This window comes from Bombus bifarius, unplaced genomic scaffold, assembly GCF_011952205.1.
Source record: "Bombus bifarius isolate JDL3187 unplaced genomic scaffold, Bbif_JDL3187 scf7180000008321, whole genome shotgun sequence".
Classification (NCBI taxonomy): domain Eukaryota; kingdom Metazoa; phylum Arthropoda; class Insecta; order Hymenoptera; family Apidae; genus Bombus; species Bombus bifarius.
Genome location: NW_022884591.1, coordinates 1 through 27,919, shown reverse-complemented (window position 1 = coordinate 27,919; position 27,919 = coordinate 1). Strand labels below are relative to the sequence as shown.

The 27,919-nt window shown below is 36.9% G+C and overlaps 1 long non-coding RNA gene across 1 annotated transcript in view; it reads left to right on the top strand.

Annotated features, from left to right (window-relative positions):
• The window catches only part of LOC117212553, a 77,476-nt gene extending 54,465 nt beyond the window's left edge, over nt 1-23,011 (top strand). The window contains exon 3 of the long non-coding RNA XR_004488481.1: nt 22,811-23,011. This is a non-coding gene — a long non-coding RNA (uncharacterized LOC117212553). The remainder of the gene's footprint in view (nt 1-22,810) is intronic.
• Nucleotides 23,012-27,919: the final 4,908 nt, after the last annotated feature.

The window sequence follows — 27,919 nt, the reverse complement described above, 5'->3', positions numbered from 1 at the left end:
CATGTTCGGCAGAATTAAAAATTCACCGATAGACCGCATGTTGTTCACGCGATTGTAGAAAATTTCATTTGAATACACGAAACGCGCATAACCTAAAGAAATATATAAAATTTTCTACATTGAAATTGATATCTAAGATTGGGAATACAATGTTTTTCACTGTATGACACTCGATAGGTAAAACAATTTTCTAGCGAGGTTTTACTCGTTTTGATTACATCGTCGAGAACATGAAGTCGCGTATTCGATCGATTTCGATTAAAAGAGGGAAATCTCGAGACTCGACCAGGAATCTTGTCCAGCATCGACGCGGTTGAATAAAAATACGCGGGGACAGGGCAGACCAATGGCCGTTGCTCATTCGTAATTCAAACAGCGTTTCGTTCACAGATGAATGAGACTTCGGAAACACGGGAAGCATAAAAAGCTCGCGGACCGATCTGTAATCTGCTTCTCATCTACGTGAAGACGCGTGTTACTCGATGCTTGTTCGATTATTTCTCTCTCGACGAAAGTAGCCTTTCTTCCAAGCGAAACGTCCAATCATTGTACAGTTACAGTTCCTCGAGGATTCCTCGCGAGTCGCCAAATGAAAAATGTATATTAAAAACACATTATATATATATTTATTCTATTTATTCTTTTATAATACGTATAATATATATATATATAATATGTTTGTGATATACAAGATAGTATTTTATATATTATATAAACATATTAAAAATATATAATTTCTGTATTCTTAACGCAAGAATTATCAAAGGTGAACTACCGTGAAAACGATGGATTTTGGACTCTTTTTTCTTACAATTATCTAGTACCTCTCGTCAAAATGAATATTATTAATTTTTGAATTTTTCTTCTATAATTGTTATTAATAATATTACTTTAATTACAATTATAATAATATTATTTTATATATTACATTAATAATATAATATTAATAATATTATTATAATTATAATTATTCTTCTATAGTACGTATAATACATATATATGTTTTTAATATACAAGATAGTGTTTTGTATATTATACAAACATATCAAAAACATATAATTTTTATATTCTTAACACAAGAATTATATTATATTAAGATTTTGGAGTCTTTCTTCTTACAAGTACCTAGTCGTACCTCTCGTCAAAATGAATACTATTAATTTTTGAATTTTTCTTCTATAATTGTTATTAATAATATTACTTTAATTACAATTATAATAATATTATTTTATATATTACATTAATAATATAATATTAATAATATTATTATAATTATAATTATTCTTCTATAGTACGTATGTTTTTAATATACAAAATAGTATTTTGTATATTATATAAACATATCAAAAACATATAATTTTCATATTCTTAACACAAGAATTATATTATATTAAGATTTTGGACTCTTTCTTGTTACAATTACCTAGTCGTACCTCTCGTCAAAATGAATACTATTAATTTTTGAATTTTTCTTCTATAATTGTTATTAATAATATTACTTTAATTACAATTATAATAATATTATTTTATATATTACATTAATAATATAATATTAATAATATTATTATAATTATAATTATTCTTCTATAGTACGTATGTTTTTAATATACAAGATAGTATTTTGTATATTATATAAACATATCAAAAACATATAATTTTTATATTCTTAACACAAGAAGTATATTATATTAAGATTTTGGACTCTTTCTTCTTACAATTACCTAGTCGTATCTCTCCCCAAAATGAATACTATTAATTTTTGAATTTTTTTATTCTTCCATAGTACGTATAATACATATATAATATATTTCTAATATACAAGATAGTATTTTATATATTATATAAACATATCAAAAACATATAATTTTTGTATTCTTAACGCCAGAATTATCAAAGGTGAACTACCTTCAAAACGATGGATTTTGGACTCTTTTTTCTTACAATTACTTAGTCGTAGCTCTCGTCGAAATAAATGTTATTAATTTTTATTTAGTTGGAGGCACGGTTACATGAATCTGTTTGTTGTAATTCATATCGTCTGCATTATAACGATTTATGCTGCAGAATATTTACGTACATACTACGAGGTAGTAATTCCAGTTGAACAAACAAAGTCCGTGAAGCACAACATCCGATCAGCACGCATTTGCCGCGTACAATACGAGAAACGAAGTTAAAATCGTCGTTTAATCTGATTTACACTTTTCCTTTTCTCTCTGTCTTCCGATTATCGTCGACAATCGGTCGACTGACGTCAACCGGCGTAATTTTTCACGCGGATGACGCCAACATTTCCGGAAGAGCATCCGCGAACAAGAATCCTGGGCGTTTTTGTAGAATCGAGCCACAATGTCATTATCGTGAACTTTACCAGACGACAAGGCTACTTACGCCTTATCAATATTAACATTTTCACATCCGGTGGCACCTAAGTCTTGTCAAGTGTGGGCCAAATGTTAATGTCCGGTGACAGCACGCTCGTGTCACGCGCATATCGACCCTTTACCTAAAGCTTACGAACTTGAAATATTTTACCAAAACAGAGAAAACGGACGATAAAATGTCAGCGAATACCGTTGCTTGACAGTAACAACATTGGTGTTGAGACAAATGAAATTTTACAATTTACGTCTTTTACAACGATGCATCTTTATAAATACAAACATGAAACCTAATCTGTCGAACGTTGTGATGTTTATTTTGATAGAAGAAAATAGATAAAACAATACAAAACAATAAAAAATTATTTCCTTATAAAAGAAAAGAAACTTTTCGGACCACCTAATATCATTCGTTGATGGATTATTGCGCGAATCGGTTAGTTGGGAAATTATTGCGACTTGATTTCTATGCGCTTTAGAAATAGTTTCTCGTCGTGTCTCGTTTAGGTTTTGATTTTTCGAATGGAAAGTAGGAAGGGTGATGTTGGTTAAAGAATTGCATTCATTACGCGGGTTTAGGATTTTTGCGATGATGAAATTGTTAAATATTTCACGAATGCTATTCTGTATTACATTTAAACAATTGCAATTAATCCTGGCATCGACGATAACAACGCGATAAATTAGTATCACGAATCTGTACAAAATTCAATTTCTTCGCTATCTTCAGAATTCAGCTTCCAGAAACACACCGATAAGAAGATAATCATCGGTGAAAAAGTTTCCAAAATTTAATTATTACAAACAAAATTGTAAAACATATTTATACGCATTTTTCTCTATACGAAACAAATTTCCAAGTTTCCAAAATTTAATTATTACAAACAAAATTGTAAAACATATTTGTACGTATTTTTCTCTATACGAAACAAATTTCCAAGTTTCCAAAATTTAATTATTACAAACAAAATTGTAAAACATATTTGTACGTATTTTTCTCTATACGAAACAAATTTCCAAGTTTCCAAAATTTAATTATTACAAACAAAATTGTAAAACATATTTGTACGTATTTTTCTCTATACGAAACAAATTTCCAAGTTTCCAAAATTTAATTATTACAAACAAAATTGTAAAACATATTTGTACGTATTTTTCTCTATACGAAACGACCAAAGAATCGAGCAAACGAGAAGATCAAAATTCCTAAGGAGAAAACTGTGGAAGATATTTTTATGAAGAAACGACCATCTCGAGAAGGAAATTTAAAAATCACAAGGAAAATGTAGAAATTTTAGAACAGAACGGCGCACCGTAAACTAACCATAGGAAATAAATAATTATTACAATTATTTATCAGATATCTATATCGAATAATCAAACAAGTAGAAGGATGATAGTAGACGATGATTGAAAGAAAGTGGAAAATTCAATGTGCGTGGAGTAGAAGGAAAGCAAAGAGTGTCTCGCGTGCACGTTATACATTAACGACACACATGTTATAAAGTCGCAACCCCATGGAAGGTGGTTGATGAGCATATAATGACGCGGAGAGGCGAAAGGGTGGCTGCCAGGGTGAGGCTAGACAGGTACTTTGTATTTACACGAGTCGTCCAGACATCTGTTCGTTACAGGTACTACCGGCATATACATAGAAACGTGCATACACACACACGTCTGATACTTTCTGACGAATCATGATTCATTCTTTCTTAAATTTTAATTTAGATCGAAATCTTCGAACGTGAGATTTATTAACGCGTTAACGTAGATCGATGCAAAATATACGATTAACATCGATATTTGTTAGTTTAGAGTAGTTTATATTTTCATATAGATAGACGCTATTTTAACACGCATCATGCTGAATAATTATGCTATAGTAACATCGAGTAGTATACTCGTCGTTATACCGTACGATAGATAAGTACGAGAGAAATCAATTTCGCTGATCGACTTCACATTCTTCGAAATTCTCCGTGTATCTGCTGTATAACGTTGCTTATTCATTGAAACTCCTTAATTATAATTAGCATTTCACTGAATACTTTGACTGCCACGTTGGTCGTATATGACCCGCCACGGTTTCTCCTGTGACGCGACTGTTGGTCACTGGTGACCGGAGCGCTTCAACTTCTTACGATTGTAAAAATTAAATGAAAATTGACAGTTAGAGGATTTTGAATATAACCGAAATAAAAGTTGAAAAATTGAAGAATTAAATATCTTTATTAGAACATCGATAAAAAGAAAATGAGAAGAAATGCTGCATCTAACGGTGCGCTGTGTTAAAAGACTGTGGCGTCCTGAGCGAAACGTGTGATTTCGGCGTGTGACAGTCAAAGTGTTAATTAGGATATTTTCTCTACGTTAGGATCTGTTTAAGCGGATTTATTTATTTCCTCTCTTCGAGCATCCACTCGTATTCGAAATTTTCCAATTAGCGTTAAATCGAATGGAAATGAAAAATGTAAACTCTCGCGCTTACGACCTACGAGCGACTAACTTTACGCGACAATCAAACTATTCCTAGAAAAAAAAAAAAAAAAAAAAAAAAATAGAAAAAAGGAAAAGAACGTCGGAAATAAGAAAGCTGCGCAAAGAAAGAAAAAAAGAAAGATGTGGAAAGGAATATAAATTATTCCTCGAGAAAAGAGCGGAGAAAAGAGTGAAGAGAATCAAATCACCTGCAAGACAATTGACAAAAATTTATTACCTGCAACGTTTTATTCGCCACGCATTCTTTTCTCCTCTTTCCCTTATATATATATATAGTGGGTCCGTTTCGTTTTAAGACACGAGAGACAACGGTACGAGGCCCACTTATTTACGTCTGTATATCTGACCGTGAGCGCGTATAGTTACGCGTTTGTGTTCACGATGGATACACGTGAATAAAGGTGTACATGGAGGAAAAGAAGCGACGAAAGTTGCATACGAAAGACACCCGGCTAATCCACGTGCACGTTCATGAGCGTATCAATTCCACTCGAATGTAGGTTATCCGTTAGAATATGACCAACAATTGGATCCACCGTTTCGAGTATCAAACTCTCCGTGCAATCGAGTAATGCAGGCTTCTTTGATGTTCGAACGATCGATACGAAGAACAATTAGCAGCGGAATAATTAGAGAAAGTATTAGATTGTCCGAGAAATTTCTTCCGTTTTATAAGGAGACAGTAGACGGACAATGTTGTTTGTTTTATATCAATTTATTGAATTATTGTTGTTATTTCTATACTCAGAGGTAAGATCAGAATAGTTATTATTTTATCGAATCGACAAATCTATCACACCGTTCTGAGCAAAAAAAAATCTTTATTGCAGGCGCTTACAAAAACTAGGGATAAAAACAAAAAGGCATCTTAAGCCTATCGATCGCAACTAGGATCATCCTCTAGTTACTATTTCTTATAACTAACGCATCTGCATATGGATGACGAGCACGAAGTCACGTTGTCATTTTCAGTAATTATGCGCGAACGTAATAATAGAAATAGAACGAAATGGATCATACGTAATTCAATAAAATAATATACAACAGAAATTGTTGTTCATCTATTGTCGCATTGAGAAACGAAAGACACTTGTCGGACAACCTAATACCTGTACACCATCCTATAGATATATTACAGTATCAAATTAGTATATTATGTGTTGTACGCCATATCATATAACGTCGTATTATTATAGCGTTTTATGACTTTCGTGTAATTTGTGTTCTTATATGCAACAAATAGTTCTGATTTGTTTCTTTGTCCTTTATATTATGTCTGCTTTATAAATTTACCAGAGGTAATATTTTTTTCTTTTTTTATTATATTTAGTTTCAAGAAAGAACGACCCACCTTTGTCGTTTTATATTTTTAGAAAGGATCGGTACACGGTTTGCGATCAGTATTACGATAGTATCGATAAATACGACAAATATCGACGAATAAAAGTATTTATCTAGTTACAGGATACCATTAAATTTTTCAAACTCGTTTTTCTCGACATTGCGGATAATGGAGACGAAATATTTGCGCATCAAGTCATCTAATTACCCTAAAAAATACTACGTTTCTGCTATATACTATACTACATAATACTATGTTATTTAGTAGCAACTCTCTCATTGACTATGAAAAAAAAAAGAATTGATGAAAAAATTTGATGTTGCGAAAATAGAGAAAATAACACGTTGTTCTCGAAATTGCGGAAAATGGACGCGAAATATTTGCTCGTCAAGCCATCGATGTACCAATTAATCTAAAAAATACTACGTTTCGTGTTATTTAGTACCAACTCTCTCGTTGACTAGGAAAAAAGAAAATAAAATTGATGAAAAAATTTGATGTTGCGAAAATAGAGAAAATAACACGTTGTTCTCGAAATTGCGGAAAATGGACGCGAAATATTTGCTCGTCAAGCCATCGATGTACCAATTAATCTAAAAAATACTACGTTTCGTGTTATTTAGTACCAACTCTCTCGTTGACTAGGAAAAAAGAAAATAAAATTGATGAAAAAATTTGATGTTGCGAAAATAGAGAAAATAACACGTTGTTCTCGAAATTGCGGAAAATGGACGCGAAATATTTGCTCGTCAAGCCATCGATGTACCAATTAATCTAAAAAATACTACGTTTCGTGTTATTTAGTACCAACTCTCTCGTTGACTAGGAAAAAAGAAAGAATTGATGAAAAAATTTGATGTTGCGAAAATAAAGACTAACGAAAGAATAGCGTTTTTTATTTAAGAAGAGCAATAAACGATCTATCCTATCTTTCCAGTACGCTCACATATATTTTAAGAAAACTGCCAGGATAGAAAATACAATGTAGCGAAAATAAAACGTTCGGCCAAGCGCGACGAATCCTCTTTGTTTTCTTTTCGTCCGGAACAACCCCTGCAATGTTTAAACTTTTTGTTTAGACACGGAGCAAACGGTACAGCCATAATTTGCTTTTGCTATGGTCGAAGGTTTAATTACACCGTTTCCATTTTCATAAATGTTATTCGAAGTTCCATGTTATACGATGAGATTTTCCTACGCGTATTTACTTGTAAGAATATGTACTATGGACCAGAATCGTATAAACTGGACCTAAAGCTTGACTCATTCCTCATTTCTCATTTCTCATTCCTGTTTGCTTGGCAAACAATGCGAACTTCGTCATTTTCCATGTGACTCAATTTTCCGACGGTTTCCCCTAACGAGTGTCGAAATTTCTTTGTACGATGCTACGCACATCTTCCAAGCCGCGAAATATCATTTTCTTGCTGACAAAAAATCCAATTGTTTAGATGTAGCATATATCTATCGATTGCGAAATGTATTTTGCATTTGACGAATAATCGTCATTTATATTACGAAAAATCGTAATTCGAAGCAGATACCTGTACACGTTGCATCAGGCACGAAATCTCGCGCACGAAGTCTCAAAAAATTTAACGATTGTCAATATACGAGGACCATCTCGAAGGATCAGCCAGTGCAAAGAGACTTTGAAACGAAAATAATGCAAATATTATTACACAATTATGATACAAAATTTTGACCAAACTTCATTTATTTATTTTTTATTTATATACCTAGCTTTGTCGTATCCACTTTGACGTAATATTCCGGTTAACATAATCGGCGTTTCGCGCAGTCTTTTAAATCATCGTTCCTTACGAAGCGTCATTCGCCTACACATTCTTGAAATTTAGCAAAAAGATAACGGTCCGGCTCGTCTGATGCATCTTCCCGGAGCAAGAGACAAAAGGCTGGAATGTTTGCCATCGCATACAATTGGAATTCCTGCATCTATGTTCTTAACGATGATTCATCATCCATCGCTTCAGTACCATCGTTTCATAAACCAAGTTGTAATGGGTCGGTAGTTATTTTTGGAAAAGTGTTTCTAGCATCGAAATAGAAATTAAGAAATTAAAATGCGACAGACCACGTCGCATTTGCTTCGTCGCATCCCTCGCTGCGTTTTCAATTCGCGTCGGCGTTCGAAATGTACGAAACAACGACGATATTGTTTATTTAAACTGACAATTTACTATGATCGGTATCAACGCGCGAACGAAGTTAGATTCTATAATTATTTCTATATGGCTCCTATGTATATTAAACGTATATTATTTTCTGCATCATTCTCGTAGTAGTATCGTGTCTGGTCTCGATCAAAAAATGGTTTTAATCAGGAAAATCTCGGCAACGATGAAATTGTCAATGAAATTTGTATTATTAAACAATTTGAAATAGAGAAATCTCGTCGTCGCTTTAGTGTTTCATCTTATTCTGTTGTTCTATCGCTTCATATGGCTTCTACAACCGAACGTATATTATTTTCTGCATCATTCTCGTAGTAGTATCGTGTCTGGTCTCGATCAAAAAATGGTTTTAATCAGAAAAATCTCGACAACGATGAAGTTGTCAATGAAATTTGTATTATTAAACAATTTGAAATAGAGAAATTTCGTCGTCGCTTTAGTGTTTCATCTTATTCTGTCGTTTTATCGCTTCATATGGCTTCTACAACCGAACGTATATTATTTTCTGCATCATTCTCGTAGTAGTATCGTGTCTGGTCTCGACCAAAAAATGATTTTAATCAGAAAAATCTCGACAACGGCGAAATTGTCAATGAAATGTTTATTAGTAAGCAATTTTAAATAGAGAAATTTAAATGTTTATCTTCAGTAATATCGTGTTTGGTCTCAGCCTAATCAGAAAAATTTCATTAACGCGTCGATGAAATTTCTCTTAACGAAACATTCAAAATAAGGAAATTTCGCGTCGTTGCATTAATATTTAATCTCACAAATACAAAGACGACATACGCAGCTGTGTTCGGCGATCCTCTCGAATGCTCAATCTAACGAAGAATTCTCCCGATTTCGATGAAACCTTGTACAAATATTCGTGAAAATTGTCTAAGAATTTAACTCCAACCTGTTCGTAGCCGTATTTTACTTCGAATAAAATATCATCCTCTTTATCCGAGCCGACTCTTCACGCAAGTACTTGCCGATCGTAAACGACGGAAGATACGAAGAAGCGGGAAAAATTTGTGGAAAAAATCTCGTCTTTACAAAAATTACACAGACAGTTGGCGATTTTTTTCAAAGAATGTTTCCCACGCATTTATAGACTTGCAGACGCGGTATAATTTTTAATTCGATCATTTCCTCGTATCTTCTGCCGCTTACGATTTACAAACAATTGGGCGGAAATTCTTCGCCAAGTATAATGCGCACTTCTGCAAACTTCCATTTGCGTGAACTTTCGTCGAAATCACAGCGCGTGTCACCTGCGTTCCTTCGCAAGCTCGGCAAGCGTTCCGATACGCTTTACTCGTAAAGAAGAGACGACGAAACTCGATTGTTCTCTTCGGAAGAGAAAAAAGGAAATGCTTCTGGCAGATGATATCGCGCGATGTACTGGGAACATCGGCGATTATAATCTGATTCCGCGAATCAGATAGCAACGTTATATGACTATGTCATCGATACGCGTCGGTTTCCAGATAGAGGAATTATCTGGCTGCCAGATACGAAAACGTTAGCTTTCGTTCACAAGACCTCGAAAAGATTCTGTACTCGCTCCTTGACGAACGATAAAACGCTTACTCATCAAATTGATATCTAACGTGTGGCAACTTTGTTTTTCGTGGTCGACGTTCGTAGCTTCGCGAGTGGCCAATCGGCTGGTAATCGGAAATATCCAGCGAAATTTGCAGATTTCTTAGTAACGATGCTGTGCTTCGATACGAGACCGCTTCGTTTCTCAGCAATTTTTCTCGTTTTCGCTAAATTTAGAATCAATCGTTGTATTCGAAACAGCTCGTGAAATGTGGAACATGGAATGGGACGAGAGATCGCGAATCGTGTCGAAGTTGGTGTCGATCTTGTGCTCGAACGTTGCTTCGTATCTTCATTAATCTTGTTCGATAAGGTTCAAATTTAGAGGAAAAGGTATTAACGAGCTGAAACCGCCGATACTCTGGTCAATATTCGATCGATATGATTAACCGGAGATATGGATTTCGCGTGTTTTCGGTATGAAATTCAGAAAGCGTAATTTCTTCGTTTTCAACGGATTCTTGCGAAGCGACTGTTGGCAGAAAGAAATTCTCTGTCGTGAAAATTCCAAGCAAAATTTCCAATATTCTTACTTAGCCAAAACGTGACTCGAAATGAATAATAATTCGAAATTATAGTCTTGCAACGGTATTATTAATCCTCAGCGCGGTATCTTGGAACGATGGAAAATTGTAAAATAAATGGAAAATAAAGTCGAAGCTGTTTCTTCTCGTCGATGCAATTTCACTTCTTTCGCTTCGCTTTTAATATTTTGAAGCCTATTTCAACATCGTGCACGAAAACTCAAGAGAATTGTACATAAATCACAGCAGCAAATCAGCAAATCAGCAATCTCTCAAAAGATCCAACAGCCTGCATTATACCGATCTAACGAACAAAAGAAAGATCGCAAAGCGAAAATACAAAGAGGAAGAAACGAAACGAAAATGAAACGAGGCTGTTCTTTTCCATCGATACAGTTTCCTTTTGGGATGAACAGTTCGATTTTTATCAGTTGGCCAGAGACTTTGACCTAATCCCGAACCGGATGGACCAACGGTGACATCATCGTTCAAACATGGGCGAGGAGAAGCAAACACGAGCGATCTAATCGCCACGGTCGTTGGTTTTTATCAGCGTAGCTACGGGGTTTCTCACCCAAAACGAGAAAAGTTATTGACGTGTTGCAGCATCACCGTGTTACGAACTGCCGTAGTGATGTTTCCAGGGCGTTTTCCTGTGGGAACACCTTATCAGAAGAGAAGCGGACGAAGGGAACGAACGTTGTCGTCCGTTGCCACGAGAGACGCGGTCGCGTTGACAGGTTTCCGTCCCGGAAACCGTGGTCGATGCCTACTTTCCTCTCCGTGTCGCCTCTCCTCCGATCCTGGCCACGATATCCACGATCCAGCTGGAAATTGCGGAATCGCTCTGAATATCAATTTTGTTACAGGCATTTCGCATCTTGTTCGTTGAAGAAATTATCAAATATATTTGAAGATAACTTTTGTAGCAATTGGTTTTGCGGGTAACTGGTTCGTTGCACTAGGAGGTGTAGGTGGAGCTGGAAATGGTGGAAAATTGCGCTATATAGGAATTTTCTTGCAGGCGTTTCGTATCTCGTTCGTTGGAGAAATTATCAAATATATTTGAAGATAAATTTTCAAGTAAGTAATCGGCTCGTTGCACTAGCAGGTGTAGGTGGAGCTGAAAATCGTGGAAAATTGCGCTGAATAGGAATTTTCTTGCAGGCGTTTTGTATTTCATTCTTTGGAAAAATTGTAAAATATGTTTGAAGATAAATTTTATAGTGCGAGTAACTGGTTTGTTGCACTAGGACGAATAGACGGAGCTGGAAATCGTGGAAAATTGCGCTGAATAGGAATTTTCTTGCAAACATTTCGTACGTTGGAGAAATTATCAAATATATTTGAAGATAAATTTTGAAGAGAATAATCGGTTCGTTGCACTAGGGCATATAGACGGAGCTGAAAATCGTGGAAAATTGCGCTGAATAGGAATTTTCTTGCCAATTTTTGTATCTCGTTCGTTGAGAAAATAATAAAATATATTTAAAGATAGGACGTATCACTAGGACATATAGACGGAGCTGGAAATCGTGGAAAATTGCGCTGAATAGGAATTTTCTTGCAAACATTTCGTATCTCGTTCGTTGTAGAAATTATGAAATATCTTTGAAGCGAGTGTCTGATGAAATTTGGAAGCGGATATTTGATTCGTTGTACATGTTACGTATATTTAGTCAGAACTGGAAATCGTGGAAAATTGCGCCGAATATCAATTTTCTTGCAGACGTTTCGTATCTCGTCTGTTGGAGAAATTATCAAATATATTTAAAGATAGGACGTATGTATCACTAGGAAGTATAGACGGAGCTGGAAATCGTGGAAAATTGCGAATATCAATTTTCTTGCAAACGTTTCGTATCTCGTTCGTTGAAAAAACGATAAAACATATTTGAAGATAAATTTTGAAGAGAATAATCGGTTCGTTGCACTAGGAGGCATAGACGAAGCTGAAAATCGTAGAAAATTCCTCTGAATTCTTATTCTTATTACGAATGTTTCGTTATTCTTTCATTGTATATGGATAACATCACGAATGCAAAACAAATACATATGTATGCAATAGATTACATATTCGTAATAACGTGCACTCTTCCTTCCATAGATCATAGCTAAGGAAACTTGAAAATTAACCAAAAATTCTATCTTCCCTTATACGTGGATATCTGATCATCAACCACTGAACCACTTCGTCTCATCCTACGTAGCTTTTCGAAAATAATTTCGCTGTGATCTACGATTATTCACAAAATCTGCAGCCAAACATCATTGTATAAATATCTTTCCAAGAGCCTAATCTTAACCATTTCAGCGCCACGCAGTGCGATCATGCTGTGCTCAACTATGTTCGATCACGATCGTGAACCCCGACCCCAAATGTAGCTCGTCGTAAGTCATATCAGAGTTTCCTCTCGTAATTACTTTTCTTTTCCTTTTTCTTTTTTTCAAATAATCGTAAACCACCTGCCTAAACGAAAAAAAAGAGCAGCGCGATCGTATCGGTCGACGTTTCTCAAATAAATGAACGAAACTCTATCGCACCGCGTGTCAGAATCCGACACAGATTCTTAAAAATGCCCTGCCACTAAAACGGTCAATACTCCAACAATTTTGAAGAGAGTAATCCCTTATCTTGGATGCTTGCGTCTAAACCATTAACCGTAATCTTGTACCCGATCGCGAACGTTAAAGAGATAAACAACAAATTCTTGAAAATTTGTCTAATAACCCCAATTCTACACGCTAAATGTACCCTAGGGATACTCGGCTATTATGCAAAAGGAAACGAATTGTACGTAGGAGTGGTACATTGTGTGATTACGATTTTTCCAGCATTCTAACGTCAACAAATTTACTACGATGTTGAAAAAGGGATGGAAAGGAAGGAGCGTTAAGGTCGTAAGATATATTACTTAATATCTTTATTATTATATTTATTATATTTATTTTAAAGATGTCGTAAGTCGAACTGACATATTAATATAACGTTACACTATCGATCATTTTTCTTCCAACGTATTTCGCATCGCTGCAATTGAAATATCTGAGAAATTGTATTCCTTTGGAAAATGTTACATCGTTGTATTATCCGAACAACCCTCGACGTTGTCTGTATCATGCTATTTTAAATAAATATAAATTCCTATGATGTAATCGACGTGTATACAGAGTGGTTGGTAACTGGTGGTACAAGCGGATTCTACGCGAAAAAAGAAGTCGAAAATATAGAATGAAAATTTTTTTTTTATTTTTCCATCGAGACAACGATCTACAGTGAGATCCGTTGTAACGAGACGCGATAAAGTGCACGCGTACCGAGCGAAAATTCAAAGTCGATTTTCTCGAAAACAAAGCCTCGAACGAAAAATTGTTGTTCTATATTTTCGACCTCTTTTTTCGCGTAGAATCCCCCCTTTCCGCTCGTACCACCAGTTACCAACCACCCTGTATAAAAAAGAAAATTTTATAAATTTCTACAAAGTTACAGTAGTTTATTATATCATCGACTCTTCGATCGATTACGATTAATCGCCGTTTTACTGTTACTAATAGCGAATAATTAAACAATGTAGTTTATTGCATAATTTCTATAGTTTCAAACATGATCCATAGAAAACTAAAATCGATGGAATACAGAAAAGAAAATCGCTGATTCTTGGCACAACTTTAACATTGAGATCCTACGGCGATCGCAATCGAAAACGCTAAAAGCTTATCTGTAACGTTTCTTGTTACGTAACCAACGAAACTATACGGAGAAACTTCAAAATATCAACAGTTTTCAGAAGAAATTTCGAAATTCAATAACCGCTACAACACGAGCTTCGCTAAACATTCCGATCGTTTAGCAACTCGCCTTCTAAATGAATTTGACTGCCGAAGAATACTGAAAATCTTATCGTAATGTTACGTTTCATGCCATGATAACGCATCGTAATTGATAAAAATTCTCCGTGACAATTGCTCGTAATTGATTTCTATCCAAAGAAAAGAAAAAGAGGTCTTGGAAGGTACAGAGAAAAGAATAAAATGGAAAACGAAGAGGTAACACGTTACGTGTCGTAGAAATGGCCTAAGGTATGGAACATTAGCTGCATGTGCAAAACATTATGAACAAACTGAAGAATATATTAGTCATCGATCATCCTAATCGACCATATGCTGTACCTTTCAAAAAGGTAAAGATACCTTTCACAGATTCATTTCAACAATCGACTCATTTGCCAGAAACTAATGCTAATTCCTCTTATTGCCCCGGTTTTTTCACTACCACCACTTCCTTTCCTCTTATTTCTCCACGGACACGCGCAGTTTCTTCGTCGTAAGATTTATTGTAATTCCGTTGAATTGGTTTTTCGAGAAACGTTTCAATAAATATTCCATCGGCTAAATTAATCAGCGATGTTAATTATATTAATCGTATAATATCGACGATTATTTGTTGAACAACGTTATTAAACTTATTAGTCGAGAAGTTTGGTAAAATATAGCACAGGCGTAATTTTCTCAAAAGTTAATGCTTCTGTATATATTTCAGTTATTAATTAAAAATTAATTATCAATTAAAGTATACCTGCTAAAGTTTCATGAGGAAATAATAGACGCTATCGTTTTATATTATCATCCGCAGATCCAAATATTGGGGTCTTAGTATTAGTAGTAATATCTTCAGTGTATAGCGTGTATATTACTGGCCCCACAACGATGCTATACCTGCTTCAATATGTTCAAAAATTCAGTAAGTTGCATGTGTATCATCTGCAGATCTAAATGCAGATCTATCGTTTTATATTATTTTATCGAATTACGTACGATCCATTTTCTTATGTCTTGGTTTCTCTGTCTTTGTTATGACTTGGTTTCACGTTTGTACGAAGGTGCACTGCTGTAAAAAACACGTTTGCGAAAGAAAAACACTTCCGGACAAACTAATATATATATATAGTGTAATAAATAACTGCTGATAAAAGTTAATGGCTATTAATTTTTATAATTCTTATCGATAATAAAAAAAGGCAGTTATTTATTACGCTATATACATAACAGATACATTTTAATTATCGACTATTGAAAAATTACGATACTCGTAATATCTCTCTTACGAAACGTCGTCCATTGACCGGAAGTATCTTCCAAAAGTTGGTACTTTCTTAACAATACACTCAGCGAGTATTATCAAAAAGTAGATAGAAAAATTAGTGCAAAATTCGTCCTACCTCGATTCGATATTTATCCATCGTTCCTCTGAGAAATTAAAATACAATTATCCTTCGTTCCGTTCTCCGCAAAGAAATTCATTTCAATTTATATCGTTTCTGTTGCCTATAATTTCTATATTTCCCATATGCCATTTTCTGACAGTCAGAAAATAAACAATACATTGTACGAATCGCAATTTCATCTTCTCTCGTCGTCCATTTCTTCTCCACATCTTCTCAACCCATCTCGATCAACAATTCTAAACGTGTCAAAACAAGCGATTTTACACTGAGAAGAATTCTTCGTCGATTGCATGTGACGCTTAAGATAAATCAGATTTTTTTGCTTCCGGTCAAGCAAGAAGGGGACAATGTCCGTTTTAGATGCGGTGACGCGAGAGGATCCCGTGAATGGCAGGTAGAAGCGGAAACGGTTAAAAGTCAACTGTGATCCTGATTTTTTTGCCCATCCGATTTGACTTCCGACAGGTCCAGGACGCGAGATTCGTAGTAAGGACAAGGGTTACTTCCCTTTGCAGCCCTTTCTTCTGCATCAAAGCTCACGATGGACCATACGACCATCCCGGTCAATCTCGACCCTCTTCCTCAACTTTTCTTGCTATTTTGTTTCTAATGAATAGAAAATATGGTCCTTTTCACGTTACAACGAAAGGGGATAATCTGTGACAAATGACGTTTTCGAGGGATGAAAAGAAGCTTAGGGTGCTTCTGGCGAAGGTCGAAGGAAACTAATTTACGTAAATTAGAAAACCAATTAGAAATGAAATAACTTCGAAGCTTAAATATCGGGCAAGTGGGAAACTCCAGACTCTTTATATATATAAATTCTATTTACTCGTTGTATTTGTAAAATACAAAGTGGACATTTTAAAGACTTTGAGATCTCGCGAATTTGTCGGTTTGGAAGCTGGAAATTGTCAACGTTAAAAGATGCAACGATTCTGGAAACTAACAATTCCCACGATTTGTATATATAGTTGGGAGCGTAAAATTCGAGAAAATTCTGAGATTCACAATATTCCGATATTCGTCGATCTAAACGCCGAAGAATTGAATAATTCCAAAGTTTGGAGGTTTGAAAATCTCGAAGTTCAAAAATTCCCATGTCCGGAAATCGAAAGATTGAACAACTCGGACGAATTTGAAAATTCAGAAACTTGATAACTCGATTGTTCAAAAATGCTGCCCTCGTTAAATGTATCTAAATCCAACGAAATCGTTCTACGTGTCTCAGGCATTAGATATTAATATGCGGGTCAGCCTAAACAATACATCGTTGAGAAGGTTATGGGCTTTGTGGGATAACTGGCTTTATTCCTTTCTTCAGAATGGCTCTAATATCTCGAGGATAATAATACGCAGAGTCAGCTGTTGTCCTACATTACCTTATTGCACCCGAAATACCGCTACTTGACCAACACACCTCAGGGAGGCTGTACACTTTTTGCTACCATCAGGTATAAGATTTTTATAGCGTTTCAGAGGGGTATACAACGCATAAAAGCTTTAACGAAAGATTTGAATAGATGTAACGGTTTCTCTTAGTTTTGTAATTTCTTCCTTTCCTCTGTTCTCTTCTTAATTAGGTATGCAACAGTAGATAATACCATTAAACGATAATAATATAAAAATGTAAATAAAGACATATTAACGTAAAGATATTTGTTCGATTTTAAAAGAATTCAAAAGAGACTATTTTAATTAATCTTCTTCCATAATCAGTGAATATTAATTAAAATTTATATGATCTTGCTTTTTAGAAGAAAATGCGTAAAATTTCTGCTTTTTCTTTTTTCATACTCTTTCTCGTTATCACGAATGACACGTTTATGCTATTGTGATAAATAATTAACTATTATATCAACTATTTTCGCAGCACGCAAAGTGTCCATTTCAACCTACTTTTCCATACGAGTTTTATATTCCTTAATTACTAAAGGGTTTATTAGCCTGCTGGTAGTAACGAAGAAGGATAATAAAAGTGGCAGCATTAATTAGGTAGGCTGATCATCAAATTGCAAAGAAAGATCATTCACAGGCATCCACGCCGTGCAAGCGTGTAATTCTAAGTTACTTCATTTACATCGAATTAATTGCAAAATTTGAAGATTAATATTCTCGTTACAGAATACACTATTCTATAATTCCAAATTATTTCATTTACATCGGATTAATTGCAAGATTCAAAGATTAATATTCTCGTTACATAATTACTATTCTTCTTCTCACGATCTTCTCGGCAACTATAATGTGTAATTATTGGAATACATCGCGATGCATGACCGAAGATTAGAAATATTAAAATATTGAACGTGATATCGACACATCTGCCTTTCGTTCAGTTCTATTCCTTCTTCTAATTTTCTAGAATATCTGAATCAATTTAAAGTACTTTTAAATAACAACAAATTCAGTATATTTAACCCTCCACCCTCTGTATATTTAAACAAACGTTTGTTACATATCAAATGAAATTTATCGCGAGAGGAGTTCGTTTTACCTGTAATTTCAACTAAATTGTACAGGGTGGTTGGTAACTGGCGGTACAAGCGTAAAGGGGGTGATTCTACGAAAAAAGAATTTTCAGACGTGATAAAGTGCACGCGTACCGAGCGAAAATTCAAAGTCGATTTTCTCGAAAACAAAGCCTGGAACGAAAAATTTTTGTTGTATATTTTCGACTTCTTTTTTCGCGTAGAATCACCCCCTTTCCGTTTGTACCACCAGTTACCGACCGCCCTGTATAAAACACCAAGTGACCATTATAAATTGCAACTTATTGTTCTCCGTACGATCAGCCTTCCTGTTATACGTTCTTTCTCCTATCTCTACCCTTTCTTTCTTCATCTTCTAAATCAAACATATTCAACCCTTAAACCTGAATTTGATAAACCTAACACAACAATGGACCACGCGCTTGCAGCATTTCGATCCGTAGAACAATAACTTACTATACCAATCATTTACATTGATAAAAGAATTTTACCAATGTAACGAAATTTAATTTAAAAGATAGGATTTCTATCGTGACAAATTCGAAAATATGCGATTCCTCCGATCGTTTCCTCCGCGTTGTCCGAAACCTCAAGCCAACCAAAGAAAAACATACGCAGTTTGCTGGAAAAACCTCGCAAGCAGCAGCGATATCGCTTGACCATAGATACATAAAATACATTCTTAAACAAATCAGAGAACGTTTATCATAAGAAGATACGAGGGATCGGAACCGCTCTCCTCGCTCGTGTATTTGTTAATCGGAATAATTAAGATACACGGGTTCACAGCTGTTTTCAGTAGGAAAATCTTTGTCCTTGGAATCCTAAAAGGCTGTTCCTTTCTTGCACAAAAATCAACCGGGGCCATGCATAATGAATACGAGGAGATCAGTCAGTAATTTTCCGATAATAAAGTTTCGCTGATTGTTTCTGCGTTTTAGACGTTGAACGAGCAACTGCTCAGAGGCAATAAATTACAAAGCGAGTGAATGTTGTATAATTGCACTGTAGATATTCGGGATGGTAATTTCGTCCTCGTTAAACATCGTAAAATAGGAGATTACCTGCATCTGTATATTTTACCTATTATGTAGAAGTTGGGAGGTTTGGAATATTTACAGACCATTGTTCCAACAGAAAATAGTGACAGGGTATTTTATGGGTAGAAAAGTAGAAATTCAATGCGCAATAGTACGTAGGTAGGATAAAAGACGGCTTATTATCGATACATCATAGCGTATATTTTTTCGCGCGGATTCATGTACCTGGTCGAAAGGTGGTTTCGAGAACAATTATTTTTCCTATTCGACGACCAGATATCCATTTTTCTCATTTTCATTATCAGTTCAGATTTTTCATTTTCTCTGTTTTAGAATTCTTCATTTCCGTCTGCCTTTCGGCTATACGGTGACTTGCAGTTACACGTACAAAATTAGTCGGAATGATAATCGTAGTTTAATCTAAACTCTGTCAACATGCCTATGTCTATCCTTGTACTTCAAATTAATATCAACATACATGCATTTGACGCCTTTTTTATTTAATGTACGTACAAATCAACTAGTTTTCTAATTGTCTGATAGCGACGACTCGATCTAAGCAAGCTGCGGATACGCAATTTTCTCTTAACTGGTCAGCCTGAATTTTAGTAATTTTCGTACTAAGAATTTCTTATCGTATTGGTATCAGTCATCTACCTATTTCGTGATACAGCGGCTCGCAATAGTATTCGTAGTCTCACTTATCGGAGAAAATCTTTACGTGCGTATATTGTGCGTGTTGTATAAAACATTTTGAAATTTCATTAGCAAACAAAGAATGAGTCGCGATGATTACATCGGTGAAGTTCGAATCCAAGCTGAAAATATGCCGCGTGTCTGTAAAAGTTGTCGCCAAACTCGCGAAAACAAGCAAAAACGTATGAAACCAATGTCGTTTCGAACTTCTCCATCATCTCAACTGGTCCATCATACGCTATACATTTCGACGAGTAATACAAGTTGCTGAATTTTGCTACCAATTTTTGTAAATATTCTGCGCATAGGTACATAGAAAGCGGAAAATAAATAGCGCAAACTTATATTTGGTAAACGTACGCGATACGAATAGTCATATAGGAATGGTCCCTGGATACTATGTACACTATGACTAATTACCATTATGGACGTTTATCTACCCTGCAAAACATGTCTAAATTTGTACCAAATATCCTATACACAGCCTTTATCATCGCTTAAGATTCCACCGATTATCATTTTGATAACCGAGTGACATTTAGAGTGTCAGTGAAGCACAGCGCGCGTACGTGTCGTTTCTACTGCAAAATGTCCCTGCGGGCATTTTCGCGAGCCACTCTATTCTCGCACCGCTTTCAGCTAAATCTCGTAGATTCGCGAGGTCGAAAAATTACATAAACATGGTCTGTGTTAAGGAAGAAGTTACGCACCGTGTTAAGAAGATCAGTGGAAACGCGTCATCCCTTTATGTAATTGCCGTTGCAGTGCGCGGAAACGATGCAGCGTTTGCCGGGGCTGGAAAGAGGGAAGACTCGCTTCGCCTGCCCTCGCATATCGTATGGTCCGGAGAAGCTCGTCGTCCCTCTTGCGTGGGTGGCTGCGCGCGTTCGCTCTCCCATCCGGCGACACGCACACACATTTACAGGCGAGCGATGTGTGTGCGCGCACTGTACTCGATGATATAGCGGCGTTGGCATAGGTACGGACCGCCGGTGGCGGGGATAAGATAAAGCGCGGAGAGAAAGAGAAAGGTCAGAGTGGAGGGGATGGGCGGTGAGACGCGTGGGAGAGGAGGGACAGCAGACAGGAGCCGAGAAAACGATCACGAGGCGAGAGAAGGAAGCACCTGGGGCGCGATAAGGATGCTCCGACTGCCCTCTGCTCGGGTAGGGGTAGAAAGAGAGGCAATAGAAAGAGATACAGCCCGAGAGGGTACACGCTTCTCCCGTGGAAAACACGTAAGGACTTAGGAAGCGACGTGACCGGGCGGGAGAGGCTTCGGGAGTGGGGATGACCGCAAGAGTCAGGAGAAACGCGAAAGATTAACAAGGATGGGTAATGCTCTGTGCTGTTTACTAGAAAAGGATACACGCTAGTATGAAAAATAGAGATGTGGTACTTTTACGTAGAGAGAGAGAGGGAGAGAGAGAGAGAGAAAGAGAGACACGTATGACAAACAAGCGACAATGCATAAATACTATGAATCATTTCATAACGAAGGATGATGCATAGGACGGAGTTAGGGCTTGGTATAGGATCCAGGGAAAGACGCGCGTAAAAAGTAAACAAGGACGCGTAGCTGGAATCGAAAACGGAGATAGATAGACGCACGATTGTAAATACCGCCCGATGGAAATCGAAGGATACGCTTACTAGAAACTAGATGCTATGTACTAGAAAGAGAAACGCTGTTCTGAAACGCGCGAATTTCGGTACATCTTTTACCGTTCAACGTACGGAACAACGTACATCGCGTAGGTTTTAATAAATCCCGCAGCAACGTTAGTTTCTGCTACCAAAATAAAGAGAAAACAGATAAAATATAGAGTACAGAAAAGAGAAGAAACGTTAGAGCAGTGATGTTCAACATTGTTAGCGCACCGGGGACCAAGAGAAGCGTTGGTGGAAGGGCGTATGGCAGAGAATAGGGGGAGAGAAGCGTGGCGAACGGAAGACGGGGGAACAAGTGAGAGCAAGAAGGGTGGCATGCGAGTGGTGGGGGGGATTATGAGTCGACGGGGTGGGGGTCGGGCGGTCGAACGGAGCCGAATACGGGGCAGGTAGGGGGTGGGGGGACAGGTAGAAGGGATGATGAGGCTCTCGTGCGCAGACTAAGAGGAATTGTCAGAAGCTCATCGTGTCATTTCTCCGCGGTGAGTTGGTCTGTTACGACCTGTTCTCTCGTGCGGACTTGGTGTTCCTCTGCATATACATATATCACACACCGTCACGTCGGTTCAGTCTACATGACCACGCTCCGTCAGAATCGGTCTATCTCTCTCGGATTATATCTGTGTGTCCGTGACAGACGATAAGTATCCAGACTCGAGCCGGGAGTACCTTATTCGTCCGCAGACCATCGTAGCGCGTGGATGTGACATTCGAAGACAGTGTATCGAAGCAAATTAAAGAGCCAGACAGAAGACATAGTGACTCGGTGATCGTTGTGCCGAATGGACGAACTTGCGTTTCGTGAAACGGACTTGTGTTTCGCGGAACGTAATTATCGAGATACACAGAAGCTGTGAAGATTTGTTAATACCGTATTACACTAACGTATGAATACATAGATAATCGTTTGTGCGCGTGTAAATTATTTTTCGTTCTCTTTTTTATATTCGTTATATTACCTCGTTTTGGTAACGTTCGATAGTGATATACGTTAATAATATACGGTAGTTATACTCATTAGTCATATTCGTTACTTATATTCGTTAGTAATATAATATTTAATATAACGCCCGATATAATATTCTGTGTATCGTTCGGTATAATACCGATATACAAGTTGGAGTATTAAAACGAAGTTGTCGTTGCATCGTACAGCAAGCGAAACAGTGATATATTGAGATTTCATTTCTGATGTGGTCCCTGTGAGGAAATCTCGTGTTAAGTGCAACCTACACCATTTATTTGGATCTTAAGTGCCTGAGCCGCTGACCTTGGAATTTTATAATTCGATCACGGCGCTAAACTGAGGGAAGAATGGATTACTCGACAAAAGGTACGTCTGCTCTTCTTCCTGTTTCGTGGTCAGGTGACTGGATGAGATACGCCTCTCTCTCTCTCTTTCTCTCTCTCTCTACATCTCTTTTTCTGTCTCTCTCGACAGAGAGAAGCAGATAAGAGATTTTCTCTCGTCACGTCGATCGATTTCTTGCGTCTCTTGTTTTCGGTTTGTTCCGCTGTTTTGTTGGTTAAATGGTGATCGTAGCTAGGACTCTTCTGGTCCGAGATAACATACAGACACAAATGTGGAAACAGTTTCTTATTAACAGATTTATTAACAGATTTATTAACAGATTCTTACAAAGATTGATCAAGATCCATCGTCTCAAACTTCTTCTTAGTTCAATCGTTGCGTATCTATCGCGTACACGGAGATCGATTAAAAGTTTAAAGGTTCGTTTTGAGACGAGACGAGACGAGTGACGTTATATAATTTGATCCGTAAACATATCGTTGTTGGTCGTGTAGAATCTATAATTAATTTTGTCGCTATTTAATTGGCGTGTCGTAGATGGAAACTCGAATATCCTCGGTATCTTCGAACATCAAACGTTACGTGAAATTGCTAACAAGAAATCGATCGAGTTGATCTTTTGAAAATCTCTCCGTCTCAATAGCTCGTCGTGGCTGTACATTTGTAGTTTCTTTGGAAATAAACAAGCGGAGAGGATGCTGCGGCCGATCAATTTGTAGCGAACCGCGACGTTAAGAGAACGAGAGGAATATTTCAGATTTTCGTTACAATTAGTCAAAATGTCCTATCTAACGTGTCCTGATTCAATGAATAATTCAATATTCCATCTTCCACTCTCTGTATCTTTTTCAAGCCGTATATTTACGCCGTCAGAAAACGGCGATTGAAAATTTCACATTGGAGCAGATCAAAGGTAACAAATGGAGACGATAAAACATCGGTTCTCGCCAGATTCGAAACGATAGATAGGACATTTTAACTAGGTAGGACAGACTAATGACGATCTAGAACGTTAGTCCTCCAAGGACCAAACGATGAAATAATAACAAATACGTAGACGACGTTGCTTCGCTCGAGAACAAATTTGCAGATTCCACGCGGTAAATTTTATTACACCGAGAAACGAGTTTCAAGCTTGGGAAACTGCAAAGATCGAAATTGGCGATCTTCGAAATTTCGATTTTTCGCTATTTAGAGAATTCTCGAAAATCTCGCCACCTTTGTAAACAAAGCGTTGCATCGTCGACGAGGATCGATTCGTTAAAGAAAAAAACGCTACTGACAAATATTCGAATCCTTCGTTCAGACGCCATCTTCCTATCGCTCTGTATAATCATTCGAATTAAGCACATCATTATGTTCCATTAACACGGCCATTTTAATTCCATCGTGCGGAGACTTGAATGCCACCTCTCCGAACAGCCGAGATCAAAAGTCGTCCATCCCGGAAACGCTTTATTTTCGTTCGCTGTTTGTTCCTCGAGTCTTTTCAAGGAGACCGATCAGATATACAAAAAAAAAAAAAAAAAAAAAAAGAAGACAAAACAAAAAGAAGAAGCAACAAACAAGTAGAATTCTTTTATTAGACTTCGAGAAATTTCGTTCGATCTTGTTTTCCACCTTTCGCTATTTTAACGCGGCGTCTATTGTTTTTCGAATCGACCTAACGCGATGTTAAGGCCGGTTTATCGGTGGCCTGGGAATATTTGGGCCGAGAGGCAACAGGATGCGAGGAAACGACCGAAATTCGATGGCTAATGAGCAAGTCGAGTACTACAACAAAGAAGAAGATGAAGAAGGAGAGAGAGATATTATCGTTCGTGACCGTTGTGTTTCGCCACTTCTGTCTCTCTTCCTCTTCGTCCTTTTGTCTCTGCTTTCGCTTTGTATCTCGATTAACACAGAAAATATCGATGCCTATCGGTGTCTCCATTAAGTCTGCGTGTAATGGGATTTTCGTTTCAAGAACGCGGCGCACGTTCTCCATTGAAATTCGCGTGTCAATGTTACGCGAGACTCCGTTTCGTTCGGTCGCTGAAAATGCTCGATAAACGATAGACCTGTGCGTTTCGTGGTTTCCTGCTGAGCCAATTAGACTCGAGTACGATTTCTGCTATATCGGAAACAGAATGACAATTATCTTCTAATTTTCCATGTGACCGTAACTTTTCTTTCGAGTACCTTCCTCGAGGTGTTTCCCGAACAGAACGTAGAGGAAACAGAAATTAGGTATCGAGGAGTTTATGGAAATTTGTAAAATAAAAGGAAACGGAAATTAGATATGAGAGAATCGATCAGATAAACAAGATACTGAGAAATTCGATCAACTCGTTGAGTTATTTGTACGAATTTTATTTATCGATTAGATATTCTGTTTTCATTTTTGATACGTTTGATTGGTAAATAAAAATTCAGATGGTCTTCGTCTCCCATAAAATCTCGATAAAACGAGAACTAGTTCGGTTAACTTTGCAGAAACGAAATTGACGACAGAGATTTTCTCCTGCTTTTCGAATTAGGTCAGGTGAGACACAGTTTTATCAGAAATTGGATTCTTTCGTCCTTAGATTTGTATCTGACGGGGAAAAATATAGCGAGGATGATAAAACACGATTAGACGAGAGAGAAAGAGATAATTCGCTGGTTTCATTGTTCTGCAATCGAAGATAAAATCGTATCCCCACCAAAGTTTCCATTGATTCGACGTATTGGTAATCGAAGGATTAACAGATTTTTTTCAAAATTCGATTAAATGGCACTGGAAACGTTATATGGCTGGTATTATGTAATTTCGAATGAGAGACAATTGTATCTCGGCAAAAATTTCTATTCTAAAGGTCGATAACAAGCTGATTTGATCGAGAAATTATCGAAAGATTCAACACGAACGGGAAGAACAGCGTAACGTTTTTTTCTTTTTTTTTTTTTTTTAGAGTTAAAAGAACGAACATAATCGCCGATTTACGTAATAGCCGATCGAAGTTGATCCGTTTAAATGCAATTTCTATTTTTCAAATACGGTTAGACCACGTTAATTGAAATAGTCATTGCACGTTCTTATAGCTTTTGTAAGAAAAATTTGTGGAAACGAGTGCATGTAAAATATCACGATCTCGTTGTTACGTAATCTTCGATCAAGATTAACGCTTATCTACCAAAAGTTTCTATTTTTGATTAAACAGAGAATTTTTCATTTAATTAAACAGCCTCGAAATTACTATCTTTCTTTTTTTTTTTTTTACGAAATTTGTGAGAGAGAGAGAGATGCGTTCGAAGTATCACGATTCTAATTTTACGTAATTCTCAGTTAAATTGATTTCTCTAATTTCGAACGAAATCGTTGAATTTATTTAAAAAAAAAATCGTTAAATATCTAAATACTTAAAAAAGAAGCTTATCTAAAGGAGCCACGATTTCTTATAGATCGATGTCTTCTAAATTTAAATCGAATAATTATCTCTTCTCTAAGAAAGATTCCTATGTTCGAACGAAATTGTCCACAAAGTTTCGTACAATCGTGCGGAAAATGAATTCTCAATCTTTGTATATACTGTACATATACCGTACATTCTTAGTGCCTTAAATTTCCCATAAACGCATAAACAAAACCAGTGAATTTTATCTCTTCGCCTATGCGAATAAAAAATGTAAAACACAGAGGTTCGCTGTGTTTTACATTTGAATTAATAAACTTGCAGGACGACTGATCGTTTTTCCATATCTTTGCATTATGTTTCACGTTCTGTACACGCTTTCACACCCTGCAATTTCCCATAAATATATCAACGTACGCGGTCTACTGGTAGCAGCTAAAACAAATTACTATTTCTATCTCTATAGCCGTGTTTCTCCGCCTGTGCGCATCAAAATGTAAAATATAAAGGTTCGCCGTCTAATAGGAAAACTTGCATCCTGATTTTCCATTGTTACACATTTTTTGCATTATTCTTCTCATTCTGTAAACTTTCACACCCTGCAACTTCCCATAGCAACATAAACATCTGCGGTCTACTCTATCGGTTCTATTCCTTTAGCTACGAGCCTAGAAACCTATCATAAATACAATGATTCGCCGTGCAATTACAATACTCCCACGATGATTCTCCTCTTTTGCATCTTTTCTTTTTTCTCTATATATTTTCCATTACTCGTCGCTCTCTTTGCCTACACTTTCGCGCTCTTCGATTTCTCCAACGCGAACGCATAAACAACGACCGCCCGCACGATCCACCGACTAAAACGAACTTCCATCTCGATTCTATTTCTCTTGGACTGTGCGCGTAAAAGTGGAAATTTCAATCGGCCAGACGACTCGCTTCGACGACGGTTCCAGCTTTTCGCGTTTCTATCCGTAAGCTATGACGCTTCTTGAAACGCGACCGCGATATCACCTAGTCATGTTCTCGAAGGGGAAAAATTCGCGTCCGTGGAACGAGAAGCTTACGAGATAACGAGATTACGGGGATCGCCGCTGACGCAATCGTAGCTCTGGTATCCCACCAGAACCAGCCAGCCGGCCACTCAGTTTCCAGGAAGCCTCGTATCGATTTTTTTCGGCGTCGCTCGATACGCACGCGGTTCAGGCTGTCGTGGGAAGAGGAGAAAAGGCGCGGAGCGATCTCGCGACCACGACGCTGACGTGTCTGAATTCTAATCTATCGACGAGTATCGACAAGGTAAGCGAGAAGGATGAAGAGAGAGAGAAAGAGGGAGAGGAAAACAGGCGTCATGCCTGTCCAAGTGCACGTAGATAAGGACCTGAACTCTTCTTCTTATCTTGGAAATTATTTGTCGAACCGCTCCCGTAAAAGGACTGACTGACGATCCTCGAGGATGAGGAAACTGCGGTATCTTGCAGTCGGTCGCATTCTTCGAACGACGTTCCAACGCTCTTTATTTCGGCCCTTTCCTTCTTTTCTCGTGATTTTCACTTCTGCACTCGGATGTCACTT